Genomic DNA, 18,544 nt, shown 5'->3' on the forward strand with positions numbered 1-18,544 from the left:
ACAAAACATTCATGAATGTACTATGAAAACCTCAAATGAGAAATTGGGTCATACGCGTAGTTGTCATATTGATTTAACACTTTGTAAAGGAATGTTTCTTCCAGTTATATTATTATCGCCTCATTTTCCAAAAGTAAGATATATTAGGCGGTTAATTTATCAACTGACAGTTTTTTATCGAAAGATGGAAAATCTGGATAAAGCATTAGCTGACACTGATTTGAACGCATTGAATGAAATTGTGACTTCTGCACAAGAAAAAGCAGATACGTACAAACATCAACAGACTGATACAATTCTGAGCGATGATGATATTATTTCTAAATATCGTAAAGCATTTAAAGTCTTAACTAAACGTTCAATGGATACACCACGACATGTTTGCGTATCATGCGAGAGATTGTGTTATAAAAAAGATGTTTCTAACGTCAATAGTTTTCAGGCACAAATACGTATTCAAATTTGGAGAGATTTAATGACGTATGTTCAACAACAAAAAATTAATGCGGAATATATATGTAATTATTGTGTAAGCAAATTTCGTAAGGGCTTAATGCCTGCATACTGCGTCTTAAATAATCTCTTTACAAATAAGGTGCCCGAAGTAATTTCATCTCTTAATACATTCGAAAAAATTCTTATACAGAGAGCTAAAGCGTTTCAAACTGTCGTCAAAATGGGAACTGTTTTGAATAAAAAGTTGCCTCAAAGACAAATGATACCAAAAGTTAAAGGTAGAACATTTCATTTACCACTTCCGTTACAAGAGACATTAATTAAAGTATGTTCTACTATTGATCCAATAAATGATAATCACGAATTATATATTTTAGTTAGAGGAATCCCGACAAAATCTAAGATTATTTGGGAAGAGATAGTTGATGTTAAAAAAGTATTTGGCGCTTTAACATGGTTAAAGCATAACAATGCTTTATACTCTGAAATTACATTACCTAATAATCACAATGATTTACGTTTACCAAAATTACAAAATTCTGAATTCCAAATGGAAGAGATAGAAAATGATACAGAAGTGACATTGGCTGATGAAACTAAATTATTAAATGATGATCCAATAGAAGAGATCAAAAATGATATATTAGAAGGCCAACAGAAAGCAATGTTAACTCAAGTTATTAATGATGAAAATGATGGCTATTACGAACAATATACTATCCATCCCTTGTATGAAAAGAAAGCAAATAAATCTGCGACAGCCTTATATCAAATGTTAAAAATTCAGGATTTGCCTTTGAATAATCGTGAGTACTATTTAGATTTACTGTGTTTTCCAGATTTATATTCTTTTGGTATTAATGGACAACGTGAGACTAGACAAGTCAAACTTCATAATCATGAATTTATTAAATGTCGTTTGACATCTAAACATCCATAGTATAGATTAAATCAACAATACTTATTTTATTTATTAAACGATGCAAATATGCGTCAATTAAGTCGTGGAATTTATCATAAAATGAATGTAACTAATCCACGAGTTCGTTATACAGCTGCAGAATATTTAGACGCAATGTCGAAAGAATTGTTAGAATCTAATTTGAGTACAATATTTGCCACACTTCGAAATACCGAGCAGTATTGGTGTAAACCGAGAAACGATTTAAATTGTATGACGCAGCATTATGGACCTGCGACATGGTTTTTAACACTAAGTCCAAGTGAGTGGTTATGGGAAGATTTAGGTGAATATATTCGTGAAGTAAATGGATGGCATGACACTTCCTTATGCGTTAGTGTACTCATTGCTAGAGATCCAATATCAACATCCAGGTTTCTCGATAATAAGTTTCGGGCAATGCTTGACTTTATCAAGTCCAAAGATCATCCAATTAGAGAAGTAACGCACTATTTTTGGCGACGAGAATATCAAGGTAGAGGTATACAACATTTTCACTTATTAATTTGGATTAAAAATGCACCGATTTTCGGTGAATCTACTGTGGAAGAGGTCTCCAAATTTATTTTACAACATATAAGCTGCAAAATGCCGAATAAAAATATTTCGCCATTATTATACAGGCGTGTTGATACGCATCAGCGACACATACATAACGATTATTGTCTTCGATCTAAAAAAGTAGGACGTAAAGTTATTCGTCGATGTCGTTTTGGATTTCCTCGTCCCGTTACTGAAACTTTAAATATGAGAGATGTGGCAACTTCGATAGCCGGTAGAAAACAATTGAAACATAAAAGTAGACTTTATGATCTTCCTCGAACGGATAATGAAGTAAATATAAATGATTATAATCCTGTTCTTCTTACTGCATGGGAAGGTAATATGGATATACAATTTATTGGTGAAAAATCGTCGCTGCTTACCTGGTATGTTACTAAATATATGAATAAAGCGGGAAAAAGTGAATTATCTGAGACTATTCTTAATAGTAAGGATAATAAAAGCAAATCATTAGAGAGTTATCTTTGGAATATTGCTCTGCGATTTACGAATAATAGAGAATGTGGAGCTCTCGAAGCTGCTGATACATTGTTAAGTATTTCTTTGTATGGAACTGATCGAAATACAACCATCAAATGGTTAGATGTTAATCAAATACGATATAGAAAATTAAAAAATCGCAGAGAAATTGAAACTCTTGATGCTGAATCTACAGATATATTTTATCCATCTTTGATAGATGATCGTTATCCATATAGACCAAATGAATTGGAAAATACATCTCTTTATGAATTTGCACAATGGTATGATATTTCGAAGATCAAACCGAAAAATAAAAATACAGAATATTATAAAATAGGTAATGGTTGTTATCTTAAACGACGAAAGCGTGGATATCTTATTAATCATTATAGATATGATGTTAATACACAGCCGGAAAACTATTTCTTTGCATTATTGCTTATGTTTAAACCATGGCGAAAATTAGAGGATCTTAAAAATGAATGCGATACCTATGCCGAATCGTTTCATAAAATAAAACTGCATCTTGTAGAAGCGTTGCAATATCATGAAAGATTAGAAGAATTGCAAAAAGCATTTGAAACTGCAAAACAGTTAGTTCAGCAATGCTTAAATGACGATTTACAAAAAGAGCAATCTCAGGATGATCCTGAAAATGCGATAGGTATTCAGAATATAGAGGCTGGTGAAGCAATGCAAGATTTTAAAGATCTTGGTGATAGAATAATTCGAGAAATTGATCTAAAATGATAGTAAAATTAAGTACGGATCAAAAACGAGTATTTGATAAAGTTATTAATGCTGTAGAGTCCGATAGATCAGTATTACGATTATATGTTAGCGGAGAAGGTGGTACTGGAAAAAGTTTCTTAATCAAGACTATTAAATGCTGGATAAAACAAAATCTCAACAAAGATACTGCTGTAGCAGCACCTACTGGTATAGCAGCATTTAATATAGATGGTTTGACAGTTCATAGATTGCTTCAATTACCCGTTGAACATGGTCATACTCCTAAGTATAAACAACTATCTGATCATGTATTGAAAGTTTTACGAGCAGATCTTAAAGATGTTATTCTTTTTGTCATTGATGAAGTGTCAATGATATCTAATTTGACTTTAATGTATATACATCTTCGATTGTCTGAGATATTTGACACTAATGATTGCGTTGATGGTTGGTTTGGTCGAAAGCATATTCTTTTATTCGGAGACTTGCTTCAATTACCTCCTGTACACGAAGATCTTATCTTTATGCATTTATCAGATCAAAAAATTGCTAAACATCTTGGTTCCTTAAATGCTATTAATTTATGGACTACATTATTTGACTACGATGAATTGACAATCAATATGCGTCAGCAAGGAGATAATTCTTACCGTGAATTATTGTCTCGAATTCGTATTGGTTTAGCGACAAAATCTGATTGTAAAATTCTAAAAAGTAGAAAAATATCTTTCAAAGCTGATTATTTCGAATCTAGATTAAATGAATTATGTGATTTTATTGACAGTTTACCATCGGACACTGTTTGTTTATTGCCTACTTGTAATATGTGTAATGTCCTTAATGATGCAAAGTTAAGTCATTGTTACCAAAGAAATATTATTAATTGCTGAAGATACGATTGACTGTATTCCATATGTAAAAAAGAAAGTATTAAAAGTATTGTCAAATAACGATGATGATAGTTCACGAACAGCTGGACTTTCAAAACAAATTACAATTAAAATTGGAGCAAAAGTTATGATTCGGCGTAATATTGATGCTAGTTTGGGTCTTGTAAACGATACAATTGCTAAAGTGATTTCAATTGTACGAGAAACGTCTACTGATGACGTAGAAAAGATAAAACTTTTTTTACCATCAAGTTTAGAATATGAAATTGAAAGAGTAAGGGTTAAATTTCAGGTGTTGGATAGAGCGTATGTTATTCGAAAATAATTTCCATTATCTTTAAGTTATGGCATCACTATTCATAAAAGCCAAGGATTAAGTTTACAAAATGCTATTATAGACATTGGCAACTCTATATTTAGTTGTGGTCAAATTTATGTTGCCTTGTCGCGAGTAACATCTCTAGAAGGAGTACATTTAATTAACTTCGATCCTTCAAGAGTAATAGCTAACGATAAAGCTATTATTGAATATAATCGTCTAAAACGGATACACAATCCAAAAGCAGAAATGATTGTTGCATCAGAAGAATGCTGTCATAAAGTGAAAGATGTTCCATGGGCGTTACCAAAAGTAGTTGCTTCTGTTCAAAAATCAAGTTCAGATAAAAAAGTTCAACGTACTGTTTGGGTCATACGTGGTTTTCAGAATACAGATAAAGTTTCATGTTATGCAAATACAGTAGTGCAATGTTTATTACATTTAAATGTCATTAGGCAACAGTTGATTAATTGCGACAGAACAGATGTTTTACGTATATTAATGCATCGATATGAAAACGGAATGCGTAATCTAAATACATATGCAATACGACAATGTTTAGGAGAACATTTTTTGAGCAACGTAAAACGAAATGCGTATGATTTTCTTACGGCACTTTGCGAAAAATATGATTGCATAAGAAATTTGATACAACATCAGGTAACTTCTACCAAGCGATGCAAAACATGTGGTAATACAAAAACCATTGTTGATAATAATATTGCTATTTCGATTTCTCTTGATAATTTTTAGAAAAAAAGTTATAATCTTAATGATTTATTAAATGCTACGTTTTCACATTGGTATCAGTCACACAACGAATCATGTGAATATTGTACTGGAAATGATATAATATTTAAAAAACAAATTACATTAACAAAAGAAATTGTTGTTATTCGTTTAATACTATTTTTATCACAAGATAAATTAATAAAAGCAGAACACCAATTTAATTTATGTGCTGTTCCAACAACTAAAGTACTAATAGCGGGACAATTGTACAAGACGATGAATGCTATACTTTATGATGGTTTGTGTATCGATGAAGGTCATTATATAAGTATATGTAGAGAAGGACTATCTAATACTTGGATCGAGATTGATGATGCGCAAGTTAAAAAAAGGCAGTGGCCTAGAGGTGCTAAAAATGTTTATATAATATTTTTACAACAGATAACTAAAATAAATAATACAAATTCGATATTATAAAATAAAGCAGTTGAAAAATTCTTGACTAATTAAATTTTTATATCAAATTTATGATTAATATTTTATAATAATCATTTAATATTATATTTCGACCAGTCTTATATAAAAGAATGTATTGTTATATGTATTAGCAATTTTATGAACAATGCTTCATATCCTGCATTATTCGTGAAAAGCGAAAAAATATTTCTCACATCGTCAATAATTTAATAAGCAAAGAGGACCGTCGTATTTTGAAATATGACGGGGGTGGTGGTGGGTTCTTTGCTTATTTATTTAAAGATGTTTATCATAAACAAAAATAAATGATATAATTTTTATAAAAACCTACCTTTAAAAAAAGGTAAAAAATGGCGTTAAGTATGGGCACGCCGGTAACAAAAAATTACCCATTGCAAACCCATGTAGAATCCTATAAAAAATTACTTACTGCAAACCCATGTAGAATCGTACTAGAAAAAATAATGATATCAAAAAAATTGCGTTATGTTAAGATAGAAACTTATACCATTGAAAAAAAAATTAAAGTTGCAAACTCATGTAGTAATTACCCTTCACGTTGAAAGTTGCAAACCCATATAGAATCGTATATATATAATTATTTACGCTGGAAGTTGCAAACCCATGTAGAATCGTATAATTATAGACCTCTCTTCACGTTGGAAGTTGCAAACCCATATAGAATCGTATACAATTATAAACATCCCTTCACGCTAGAAGTTGCAAACCCATGTAAAATCATAATATATATTACTAAAAATACAAAAAAGAATAAAATTAAAAAATTAATAAAAAAAATTAAAAACAATAAAGTAATAAAAAAATTAAAAGTTAATACAAAAAAAATTAAAAAATTTTAATTAAAAACTTAACGCTGCTAAATTTTACAATTACAATGAACTAGCATTGTTTAATTTAAAAATTAACTTTAGCATATTGTAAAATTTAGCAGCGTTAAGTTTTTAATTAAAATTTTTTAATTTTTTTTGTATTAACTTTTAATTTTTTTATTACTTTATTGTTTTTAATTTTTTTTATTAATTTTTTAATTTTATTCTTTTTTGTATTTTTAGTAATATATATTATGATTTTACATGGGTTTGCAACTTCTAGCGTGAAGGGATGTTTATAATTGTATACGATTCTATATGGGTTTGCAACTTTCAACGTAAATAATTATATATATACGATTCTATATGGGTTTGCAACTTTCAACGGGAAGGGTAATTACTATATGAGTTTGCAACTTTAATTTTTTTTTAATGGTATAAGTTTCTATCTTAATATAACGCAATTTTTTTGATATCATTATTTTTTTTAGTGCGATTCTACATGGGTTTGCAGTAAGTAATTTTTTATAGGATTCTACATGGGTTTGCAATGGGTAATTTTTTATAGGATTCTATATGGGTTTGCAATGGGTAATTTTTTGTTACTGGCGTGCCCATACTTAACGCCATTTTTTACCTTTTTTCAAAGGTAGGTTTTTATAGGGATATCATTCATTTTTGTATATGATAAAGAAAACATTTTACGTGGGTTTGCAATAAATAATTTATCATAGGATTCGACATGGGTTTGCAATGGGTATTTTTTTGTTACCGGCGTGCCCATACTTAACGCCATTTTTTTACCTTTTTTTAAAGGTAGGTTTTTATAAATTAAGATATTACATCAAAAGTTTTCAAATATGAATGTGCAAAATAGATTAAAGATATTGATAGATTAAAGATATCTATTTAGTATGATAATAAAAATATAAAAGAGATATGTGTATAATACAATTATATTACTATTTACTATAATTAAATTTTTTAATAGCGAAATTATTGGCTATGTGGATGGCATTGAGTCTCCAAGATATGTTGGCACTAAACAGCAATATAAATTTTTTTAATTTTATATGAACAATGGAAAGGGGGAACGAATTCAAATTGTTGCATGGAATGATGACGTCGATTACATACAGCACCATATAATGATAAATCATGTAAGTACTTTATTCATTATTTCTTATTTGTTAATTCTTTCATGCAATATTTTTTCATAATTTTCTTGCCTTCGATATAATATAAATATATATATGTTATATTATAACACACACATATATTGTATATACAGGGTGTTCGGCAACAACCAAGACAAAATATAAGAGGTGATTCTATATGATAAAATAAGACGAAAATGAATGAAAAGTAAAACATTTTCGATAGCCTTCTGTTTCAGTTATGAATGTTTGAAAATTTGTATAAAAGATGCCTGAAGAGTATGGAAATCTGCCAATCTTGGGCATGCGTAGACTACACGTCAGTATGTTGTCAAAATACATCATTACACATAAGTACAGAAGCTTACCTTGTAGCAACTGACGTGAAATCTGCGATATTCGGCGCGGCAATATTTGAATGTAAGGAGAAAAATATTGCTACGCCGAATATCACAGATTTTACGTCAGCTGCTACGAAGTAAGGTTCTGTATTTATCTGTCATTGTGTATTTTGATAACGATTATACCAACGTAGTTTACGCACGTCCGAGATTGGCAGATTTCCGTAATTCAGGTGCCTTTTATACAAATTTTTAAACATTTATAAAACTAAAAAAGGAAAAATTTATTGAAATTTTTTACTCTTTATTTTCGTTTTATTTTATTATATAGAATCTTCTCTTACATTTTGTCCCAGGCTGTTGCCAAACATTCTGTATATATATATATATATATTTATATTTATATTTATATTATATTAAATTATATTAAATTTTATATTATGCTTTTTAAATTGCTGAATACGATAGTAATAATTTTATTTGCCTAAAGTCGTAAAAAGATAGTCAAAATTTGTCTTAGAAGAAATAAATCTTTTAACAGTAATATGATTAACGACTATCTTGTTTTTTATTTGTTTTTCAAACAAATGTTGATCCTTTCTCCACAATATTAAGCAAATAAAATTATCAGTCATATTTAATGACTCAAGAAATATAAGATTACATGTATGTATAATGTACGTCATATGTTTTGGACAGATATTGTGACACTTTTTAAAAATAATATATACCTTTCTTTATATATAGATCATTCATTTGGATGGTGTTCAAGCACGCCCACCAAAAATGGCCCAATTTAATAACGGCAATATGTCATACGAATTACTAATTAAATCAAACACTATTGTTTCCAATTTGGGAATATTTGATCCGATAACATTAGTGGACTCAGAACCTGAACCGGTTGAACTTTGTCAAGTTCTCAATACCACAAATCGAATTAGTGAATATTTTTTCTTATATCTTTTATATACCTATACCTTTTAATTTTTTCGTTTTCAATTTATTATTCATTCGAATTATATTTTTATAATCGTTCAAAATAAATAAATAACAGGTAGACAATTATTTCGACCAAAAAACTGGCATTAGTATCTTTATTAATTAAATTAAAACACTACGTTTCGACTATAAATTTTAGTCCTTTTCAAGTGCTATAAATAATAATACAACCATATTGATTAACATCGCAATAATGACTTCACAAGAATAAAAAATAAAAATGTAAGATACATACTTGTTAATATAAATCGAATAGAAATCAAGAGAACGAGTACAATACATGTCATTATGACATTCTGTCAATTACTGTTGAGAGGACGACGACAACAGATATTTTTAAACGATATTAATAACATTATCATAAATAGGGCTAAGGTTATCTGTGTCTATTTGTAGGTTAATTTTATTTTTATGTTTTTTTATGAAAAACATTTCGGCGATTTCTCTTTTTCTTTTATTTTTCTCACCATGCAGGATACATAGATCCGACCACCGGAAGTCGTGGTTGCATTCAGTTCTATGTTTGCTGACCACCGAATGGGATGACTCATGTTTTTTTACATTATTCCGATGTTCATTTATCCTAGTGCTAAGATGTCTTTTTGTTTGGCCTATATAAGAAGCATTGCAATCTTTGCAGTCTAATTCATACACTATATTTGTTTTGTTCATAATTGGTAATACATCTTTACCACGTTTAATAAGCGTGTTTAATTTTTTAGGAATTTTATATATTACTTTTAATCCTTTTTTATTAAGTGTTCTAGATATGTTATCTGTTAGATTCTTAACATAAAGTAAAATTATATGTCAAATCTTTTTCCCTTATCACCATTGTTTTTCGAGTCGGAACTATTAATTGCATCCTTTTTTTCTTTATTCTTTAGAATCCGTAATCTTTTTTTAATATACTTATTGATAACAAGTGATGGAAAACAATTGTTGGATAAAATGTCTTTGATAATTTTAATGTTATCCTTATGAAATCTATTATCTGACAATAAAATGGCTCTGTCAACTAAGTTATTAATGCAGTTAATTTTGTATTTATGTGGATGTGCAGATAAAAAATTAATGTATCTTCCCGAAAACGTAGGTTTTCTAAACCAATTCGTAGTTAATTTCCCATTTTTTAATCTTATAACAGTTGTGTCTAGGAAGTTAATGCAATTGTCTTTTTCAATTTCATAGGTGAATTTTAACCGGTGGTGATAAGTATTGAAAACTGATAGCATCTCATTAATTTTTGATCTTGGTACTATGGTAAAGATGTCATCAACGTATCTAAAGTATAAAGGAACATCGAATTTAACAGAATTCAAGCAGAACGTTTCTAAATCATCCATGACAATGTCTGCCAAAACAGGTGACAAAGGAGAACCCATCGGGCTGCCGAAGACTTGTTCATAAAACCGGTCATTAAATTTGAAAGTCGTAGAATCTAAAATAGTTTCTATTGCGTATGTAAGCTGAGCCAGATTAAGATTAGTATTCGAGGAAATTGTGTTCCATCTTTTTTTCAAGGCCTCGATCACTAATTCTTTAGGAATGTTAGTATATAATGAAGTTACATCAAGAGAGATTAAAACATCATTGTCATTGATGCGTATGTTTTTTATTTTCCGTGCAAATGACCAGCCATCCTTTATATGTGATTTAGGTTTTTCTATTGATTTATGTAAGATCTTATATAAATATTGTGCTATATTGTATACAGGACTGCCCAGTGCCGATACAATAATGCGGAGAGGAATGTCAGTTTTATGTATCTTCGGCAGCCCGTAACAATGTGGGAGATTTCCGTTGGTGTTATTTAACATTCTATATGTTGCGTCATCTATGAGCTTATTATCACGCCAACTCTTAACTAAAGCATTGATTTTATTAGTTATTTTTTTAATAGGATCTTTATCTAACTTTTTATAAGTGGTTCTATCTTCCAATAGTGCGTTCATTTTTAAGATATAATCATTTTTATTCATTATCACCGTAGCTTGACCTTTGTCCGCTTTAGTCACTAATATATTTTGGTTATTATGTAAAAACCTTTTGCAAACAGACAAGCTCTTCAGCATATATCTATCGCTAGCACCAAGATGTTTTTGTTTACTTAAAAAACCTTTTAAATGATTAAATGTCAAGCTCCTCATTGAATCTATCGACTCTCTCGGTATTTTTCTATTACATGTTTCGATGTTTTTGATTGTTTCAATAACTACTTGACAACGATCACTTTTTTCGCACTAGTTTATGGGGGGAGCAAATTTATCGCCCAAGCTAAGAAAATCAATTACATTCTTTGGAATGATCGCGTCACTAATATTAATTATCCATTTTGAGTTGTCTATATCTTTAAACGGATCGAAACTGATATTCTTTTTTTTAACCAAAAGATTGAATTTATTAATTTCTGAATTTCTTTTCTTGTTCATGAAAGTTATTGCATTATTTGAGTTCATTTCAAAAAAATCGTTTAATAAGTCGCGTGGTAAGTTATTCTTCAATTTATTCTCGATTAATTTGACATCGTTATGTAATCGCTTTAGCTTAAAATTTAAATCTTTAATTTCTAACTTAAGGATTTTATGATGTAAACGCGTACTAAGTTTCGCAAAAGTTTGGTTAACTGACTTACTATGAAAATAAATGTGAAGATTAATATTTTTAATATGTGATGGTAATATGTCATGTCTTCTGCAACGAATAAGAAAGGTCAGTTGCTGTTTCGCTGTGCATATTTTCTTGTTGGTGTTAATCCAAGCCTTTAACGCCTCCGTATTACTCTTTCCATAATCAATTGTGATGTGTTGAAAAAATCCCTCACGTTGAGAGAGCACCATAATTAGGTCCGGTGCAAATTAAATAACTTCTAAGTAAATGTTATTCGCCAGTGAGAATTTAAGAAAATAACAGGTAGACAATTATTTCGACCAAAAAACTGGCATCAGTATCTTTATTAATTAAATTAAAACACTACGTTTCGACTATAAATTTTAGTCCTTTTCAAGTGCTATAAATAATAATACAACCATCATTGATTAACATCGCAATAATGACTTCACAAGAATAAAAAATAAAAATGTAAGATACATACTTGTTAATATAAATCGAATAGAAATTAAGAGAACGAGTACAATACATGTCATTATGACATTCTGTCAATTACTGTTGAGAGGACGACAACAGATATTTTTAAACGATATTAATAACATTATCATAAATAGGGCTAAGGTTATCTGTGTCTATCTACATTTAAAAATATCTGTTGTCGTCCAGACTCATCCTTCCTTCTCTCTTTTCTCCTGTCTTATTCGTCTCCTGTCTTATTCGTCTCCCTCAACGTGTGCTCCTTCCTCTCCGAGTCCCCTTTCTTTTACCTTCACATATAAATAAAAAAACAACATAAACAAACATAACCATAAACAATTCTCCCTCTATTCTCCTCTCCCTCTGCACCATCTCCTCTCCCCCTCTCTGTCCTCTATCCTTCTCCTGTCCTCGTCATCCTGTCTCTCTTGCTGCCTCCTTTCTCTCCATCTCTTTATCCTCTTCTTCTTTCCTCTTTCAGCTCTTCTATGATCATCCTTCTTTCTTCTTCTCTCTCTTCTTGTTCTTTCTCTGTCCCCCACTTCCTTCAGTGGACCCTCCGCTTTCTCTCTTCTTTCTTCCTCCCTTCATCCGGCTTCTCACCCTTCTCTTTCTTTCGCCCTTCTCATTTTTCCTCTACCATCTCCCTCCTTCCGTGTCCCATAACCATTCTTTGCTGTCAATCCATAATCTCCTGTTCGTCATCTCCACCGTTCTCCCTCTTTTTCTCTCCAACCTCGCCTTCTTCATTATCTTCCACTTTGCACTTCTCTCCTCCATCGTCAAATCCTCGTCGATCCACACTCCCCATCTCTCATGAATCTCCTCGCATCTTCCCAACATCTCCTTCTTATCCTTTTCCTCCTTCATCTCCACAATTAGTACCCAGACTCCCGTTTCTCCTATCCTCTCCGTTATCATTCCTACTTTTGCTTCCTTCCCTATTGCTCTCTCTATGATTTTCTCCACAAAAATTCTCCTTTCATCCTGGTCCTCTCCATCCACTCCTTTCCAAATCAGGTTCCTTCTTCTCTTCCTTCTTCTCTCCTGTTCCTCTCTCCTCTGTCTCTCTCCTTTCTAATATTCTCTCTCCTTTCCCTCTCTCTTCTCCACTTCACTTCTCTCTCTTCTATTTTCTTCCACACCTCCACTCCTTTGTGGTCCCTTTCTTTACTATTTATCTCCTCCTTTCCTCTGTCCCCTCTGCACTTCTCTTCTTCTATTTGCTCTACTTTCCTCTCTCTCTCTCCTTCCCCCTCTCGTTCCGTCTTATTTTCTCCCTTGCGCTACGGTTCTCTTCTTCCTTTACCATCTTCCACTATTCCGCTCTGCCTTCCTCCTGATCCTCTTCTCTTTCCTCGCTTTCCCCCTTACTCTCCAACTCCCCCTCATCGAATCCCCATGCTTCCACATCTTCTTCTCTTTCCTCTCTCTCTTTCTTCTCTCCTTCTCTCCTATCCTCTCCTTTCTTCTTCAATTTCTCTCCTCCATCCTTTATTCCCTCCTCCTCTGTTTCACCAACTTTGTACCTTCCTTCTTCCAACTTCTCCTCCTCTCCCGCATCCTCCTTCTTACTCTCTTCAACCGCCGCCTTCTCCCATGACTCTCCTCCTTCTCTTCTCCTCTCACCAGCCCTCTGCCTTGTATACCTCACTCCCTCTTCCTCTTCTTCCTTCTCGTTAGCCCCCCTGCTTCTTCTCTCCTGCTTATCCCCTTTCTTCTCTTCCATGCACCTCTCTTCCTTACTACTTACTACTGTCATTCCTCTCCTTATTAGCTTCTTCTCCTCTTCTGATCTCCGTCCGTCTTCTTTCCTTCCTTCTTCTTTACTTCTAGCCGCTCTGTCCCGCGTTTTCACCACTCTCTCCTCTCTTTCCCCTCCTTCCGCTGCCGCTTCCTCTCTTCTCCACTCCTTCTTTATCTCTTTAGTTCCTTGACTCTCTCCCCGTACGTTCCATCTCTCTCCCATCATCTCCATCATTTTTATCAATAACACCTTTATCTCCCTTAGCTCCTTTATTCCTTCTTTCGACTCCATCCTCTTTTTCCTTCCTGTCTCCTTTACTTATTAATAATACACTCCGCACACTCTTTCTCCCGTATCTCACGTGTACCAGTGCCACCGTCTCCTTAACCTCTTATCCGTCAGCTGTATCGATTTATCTTATCGATCTTCTTTCCGCCGTTCGCGGCGCCCTCTCGCCACTCTTTCCTACCTCTCACTACCTCGTACCTCTGCGGCGCCCTCTCCCTCGATCTACCTTTCCTCTATCTCCTCGTTCTCCACTTGATTCAGCGCCCTCTTCTCTCACTCCTTCTCTATGCCACGTCTCCTTTTCCTTTCCACATGCTGCTCCCTAATTTCTATCCTTTCGTTATAGCCTTATCTTTTCCTTCCTGTATACTCCTCCATTTCTCCCAGCTCCACTTTCGCTCTTTTATCCAAAACTCCACTCCTCTTCCTCCATCTCGTTCTCCTCACCTCCTTTTCCTCGCTCCGACACGGAGTGCTACCTTACACCTGTCACTGTTACAACGGCCATCTTCCTTCCCTATATAAATTCTATATTATTAACATATTTATAAACATTTATAAACATATAATTAATATCTATTTATTACAATAGTAAGTTTTATTAATACATTCAAACATTGTAAAATACTTTCGAATATATTTTTTTATAACAAATATTTTTTTATAAATAATAAATCCTCAATAATAATTATATTATTATATTTTGCAATTGTAATTATTATATTTTAAATACTATATTATGCAAAATAGTAATATATTAATATGAATAAAGAATATATTTAAAAAATTAAATCATCAAATGCCAACATTAATAGATTATTGTATATATTAGCTTATACACATATAAAACTATTTTTGAATTATAATTTTATTAATAATAAAATATAATTTTATTTTACTTTTTTTTATTAAATGTTTATTTTACAGTCTTAAAAGGATACGTGAAGACAAATTTTTTAACCACGCACAATAATAAATTAAATAAATTAATGCTGTGGGTCTATCACAGGTGGGACATATAAACTCGAAGTATATTGAATTTTACGGACGAAGATTATTGTACACTGGATATTCAGAAAGGCGATCATATAGAAATTATTGGTATAATGCAAAGTACAGGTAATAAAAGTTTGTAATACATGTATATAGTATATAGTAATTTTTTAAAATCATGAAACTAATAATAGAAGTATTAATTTTGTTTCTGGATTATACATTCAGCATAGATTTTTTAATTTTATACTGTTGTATACATATACAGAGGTTGTCCCAAAATTCGCGAATGAAAATACCATAGCAAAAAGGTTTTTTAAAAATTAAAAAAATTTTTGATTCCAAATAATAGTTTTTGAAGTAAAAAGGTTTAAAACTGGCCAATTATAGATTACTATTAAATGGACGTTTAATGGGTCTATTCTATAAAAATACTCTATAATGCTGTATCTTTATAAGCTATATAGGACTATAAGCAATTAAAGATGAAAATAATTGTTTTTATAAAAGTTGTTTTATTTGTAGAGGAAACGTTATGCAATATGATTAATTTCTTTTATAAGCAGAGGTGTAATTTCAAGATTAATTTTATTTTTGTATTTATATATGCTATATTTTTATCTATATAATATGTATTGTTACGTCCTGTGGACTGCACGATTCTTTTCTCCTCCCCGATTTACGCAGATTCGCGTTCCGCGAACATATTAATTATAAGACCGAAATTAGTTATAAGAATTAAACGGAGAAAGACAGTGATTGTGAAACAACTCGACCGGTGAGATTACGAAACCTACACTTTGATTAATAAGTCATAGGTAATGTTGAAATATCACGTAATGTTGAAATATCACGATCGACACACACTATCAGCGGACCAAAGATCAGAATTAGGAAAGAACCCTTCATACAAGAGAGCAATACGTTGCGCAAAAGGGATTAAACACCGAACGTATGACTATGAGTCACAAGAAAAGAAGACGCCCTTTGCCCTATAAGAAGGGCAGACAAATAGTATAAAAGCAGCGAATCTTCCAAGAACGCTCTCATTAATTCCGCCTACGTCGTGGCAGTTACGCTCTTCATACTGGATCCTCGCATTAAGCATATATTGTGATCATCGGGGCTCAACAACCAGCTACTAGTCAACCTACACCTTCGCCCACACCACTCGAAGGAACCATCGATTCTGAGGATCAACCTATAGCTGCCAACCTGCTCACCAAATAATATACAGCCAACAGTGAGTACTTTCATTCTTCTACGATCACGGAAGTGAATAAATCCCCGGAATCGCGACTAAACCTAATAAGTAGTGGAAATCGCTGCCCGTCGAGCATTGAAACACGCTCTCCGATTGAAACGGGACGATCAAAAGCCAACGCGAATCCTCAACCGCCTCATAGCACATCACTACGACCTGCACGATTCGCAGCAGTTCCGAGAGCGCTTTCTATCGTCAGGTCCTAAACGAAACCGCTCCTCCTTCTTCTCCTTTCCGTCCCGAGGTCATCGACCTCACTGACGAGTCGAATTTCATATCAACGTTACACACACTCATATATAATTGTTTATACATGTCCACAAATTCAAATGTCTAATTCTCCGAATATTATTAAGATTTTATTTTTTGAATAAATGATAATTATTTACATTACGCGAATTTAAAGTCTTATTTAAACCCCTGTGTTCCTTCATATATCCCCCGAGATCGCACAAGATCCTATCCCGCGTAAAAGGGATTTAATTCCCTTACCGAAAAGGACCGACGAACGGACCCCTGAGATAAGCCAGGTAAAAGCGACTATCCAGTCGTTGACCTGCAAAAGGGCCAGACAATCCGTTCGACCCGAAATCACTCCGATTTCGGGAAAACGCTGTTACGACCTTCGAGCGGCCTTCCTTCGTGCAGGCCAGGACGTAACAGTACGTTATTAATGATTTTATACATAACGCCTTTTTACAAATAAAACAATATTTTCCACATGTACAATTTGTTAATATTAATTAATAAAAATTAATATTTTTATAAATTTTTAGCTATGCCGCCGTATTTAATAGTAAACAACTTAAAAGATATAAAAAAAATTGCTGGACACAAATATTGGAACTTCTCAACGGTACATGTACACTAAAGAGAAAAATAGAAGAAGATGCCTCTAATCACACACAGGTACCATTATTGTGCAAATATTAAAGAACTATATTTATATTTTTAATTTATAAAGTTTATTATTAAATTTATCAAATTTATCAACTTTATGCAGGATTTACACTGCGTCCAATATCCTATATCCAATAAGAAAATTTGATTTGATTTTTAGAGACTATGACAAAACTCTAGAAATCAAATTTTCTTATTGGATATCGGATATCATACATCGGATATCGGACGCTGTTTGAATCCTACAATAAATTATTGATTATTTTTTTTATACGCTTTAAAAACAAAGTTTACCTTGAAAAATAGAATTTAGTTTGTTTTTTTTATTTTTTATATCTCAAGAAGATTAAAACATTGTATAAAAGCAATAAAAATATATCAATAAGCCTATATTATTGCCTAGAGGTTATCTAGAAATTTTCATTTCAAAGAATTCTATAGTATAATTAACTTTATATCATTGTTAAAATGTTTACTTTACCAATCTTTATCAAACGTGTCGGTTAGTTTCGAATTAACTTGTACACGTGCATACAACACACACACATGTATATAATAAATTTGTTATTTTTTGTAGAATCGAAGCAAGAGAAATTCAAATTAATTACATTTATTTTATATATAAAGAAGATTACATAAGAAGGATTATAAAAGGATTAATAAGAAAGTGTTGAAATTTAAATGTTCATGTTTTTATTTTATTGAATGAAATTTAAATTCTGAAAATATATTTAAATATTGTGTATATATTCTCTATATTTTCTATATGTTGTCTATATATTGTCTTTTTTATCCCTCTCTTTTGCTTATTTTATTCCTCTTCTTTAATCTGAAATAAAACTTTTTTCTCTTTTATTCTGCTCTCTTTTTTCTCTTTTTTTTATTTCTACTTTCTTTTTCTCTTTCTCTTTGTCTTTCTATTCTTTTCTATCTATTATATTAAAAATATAATTATTAATATAATTAACAATATAATTTGCGTCTTCTTTTAACTTTAAATGAAACATTAATAATTTGTAAACTTTTAATTACAGTATGTTAGAGATGAGGATAATCGTACATATTAAATTTAAAATTGAATAATGACTAAAATATAAAAATGAGAAAAAATAATTATATTATTAATTTTTTGTTGTATTGCAACAACTGTTATTGATATATATGGATAATGATAATATCGTGCGCTGAATATTTAATTATAGGTAGTATGTGAAGAATTTCGAATGAAATCACGCTAATTTATGGAAATTATCCTAGATAACGAAGGTATTAGCATTGTATATCTTATCTTTTAAAAACAAAATATGTATGTTTTTTTTATAAAAATTTATTAATTACAAAA

General features: G+C 31.5%; 2 pseudogenes; both read left to right on the forward strand.

The window, feature by feature from the left end:
- Window positions 1-361: 361 nt before the first annotated feature.
- Window positions 362-5,593, forward strand: LOC145939249 (uncharacterized; annotated as a pseudogene).
- A 1,572-nt stretch (window positions 5,594-7,165) lies between these two features.
- On the forward strand, window positions 7,166-15,181 carry LOC145939250 (uncharacterized; annotated as a pseudogene).
- The last annotated feature ends 3,363 nt before the right edge of the window (window positions 15,182-18,544 follow it).

This window comes from Prenolepis imparis, unplaced genomic scaffold (assembly GCF_030444845.1).
Source record: "Prenolepis imparis isolate NDT839.2.m4 unplaced genomic scaffold, iyPreImpa1.0 SCAF_8, whole genome shotgun sequence".
Lineage (NCBI taxonomy): Eukaryota > Metazoa > Arthropoda > Insecta > Hymenoptera > Formicidae > Prenolepis > Prenolepis imparis.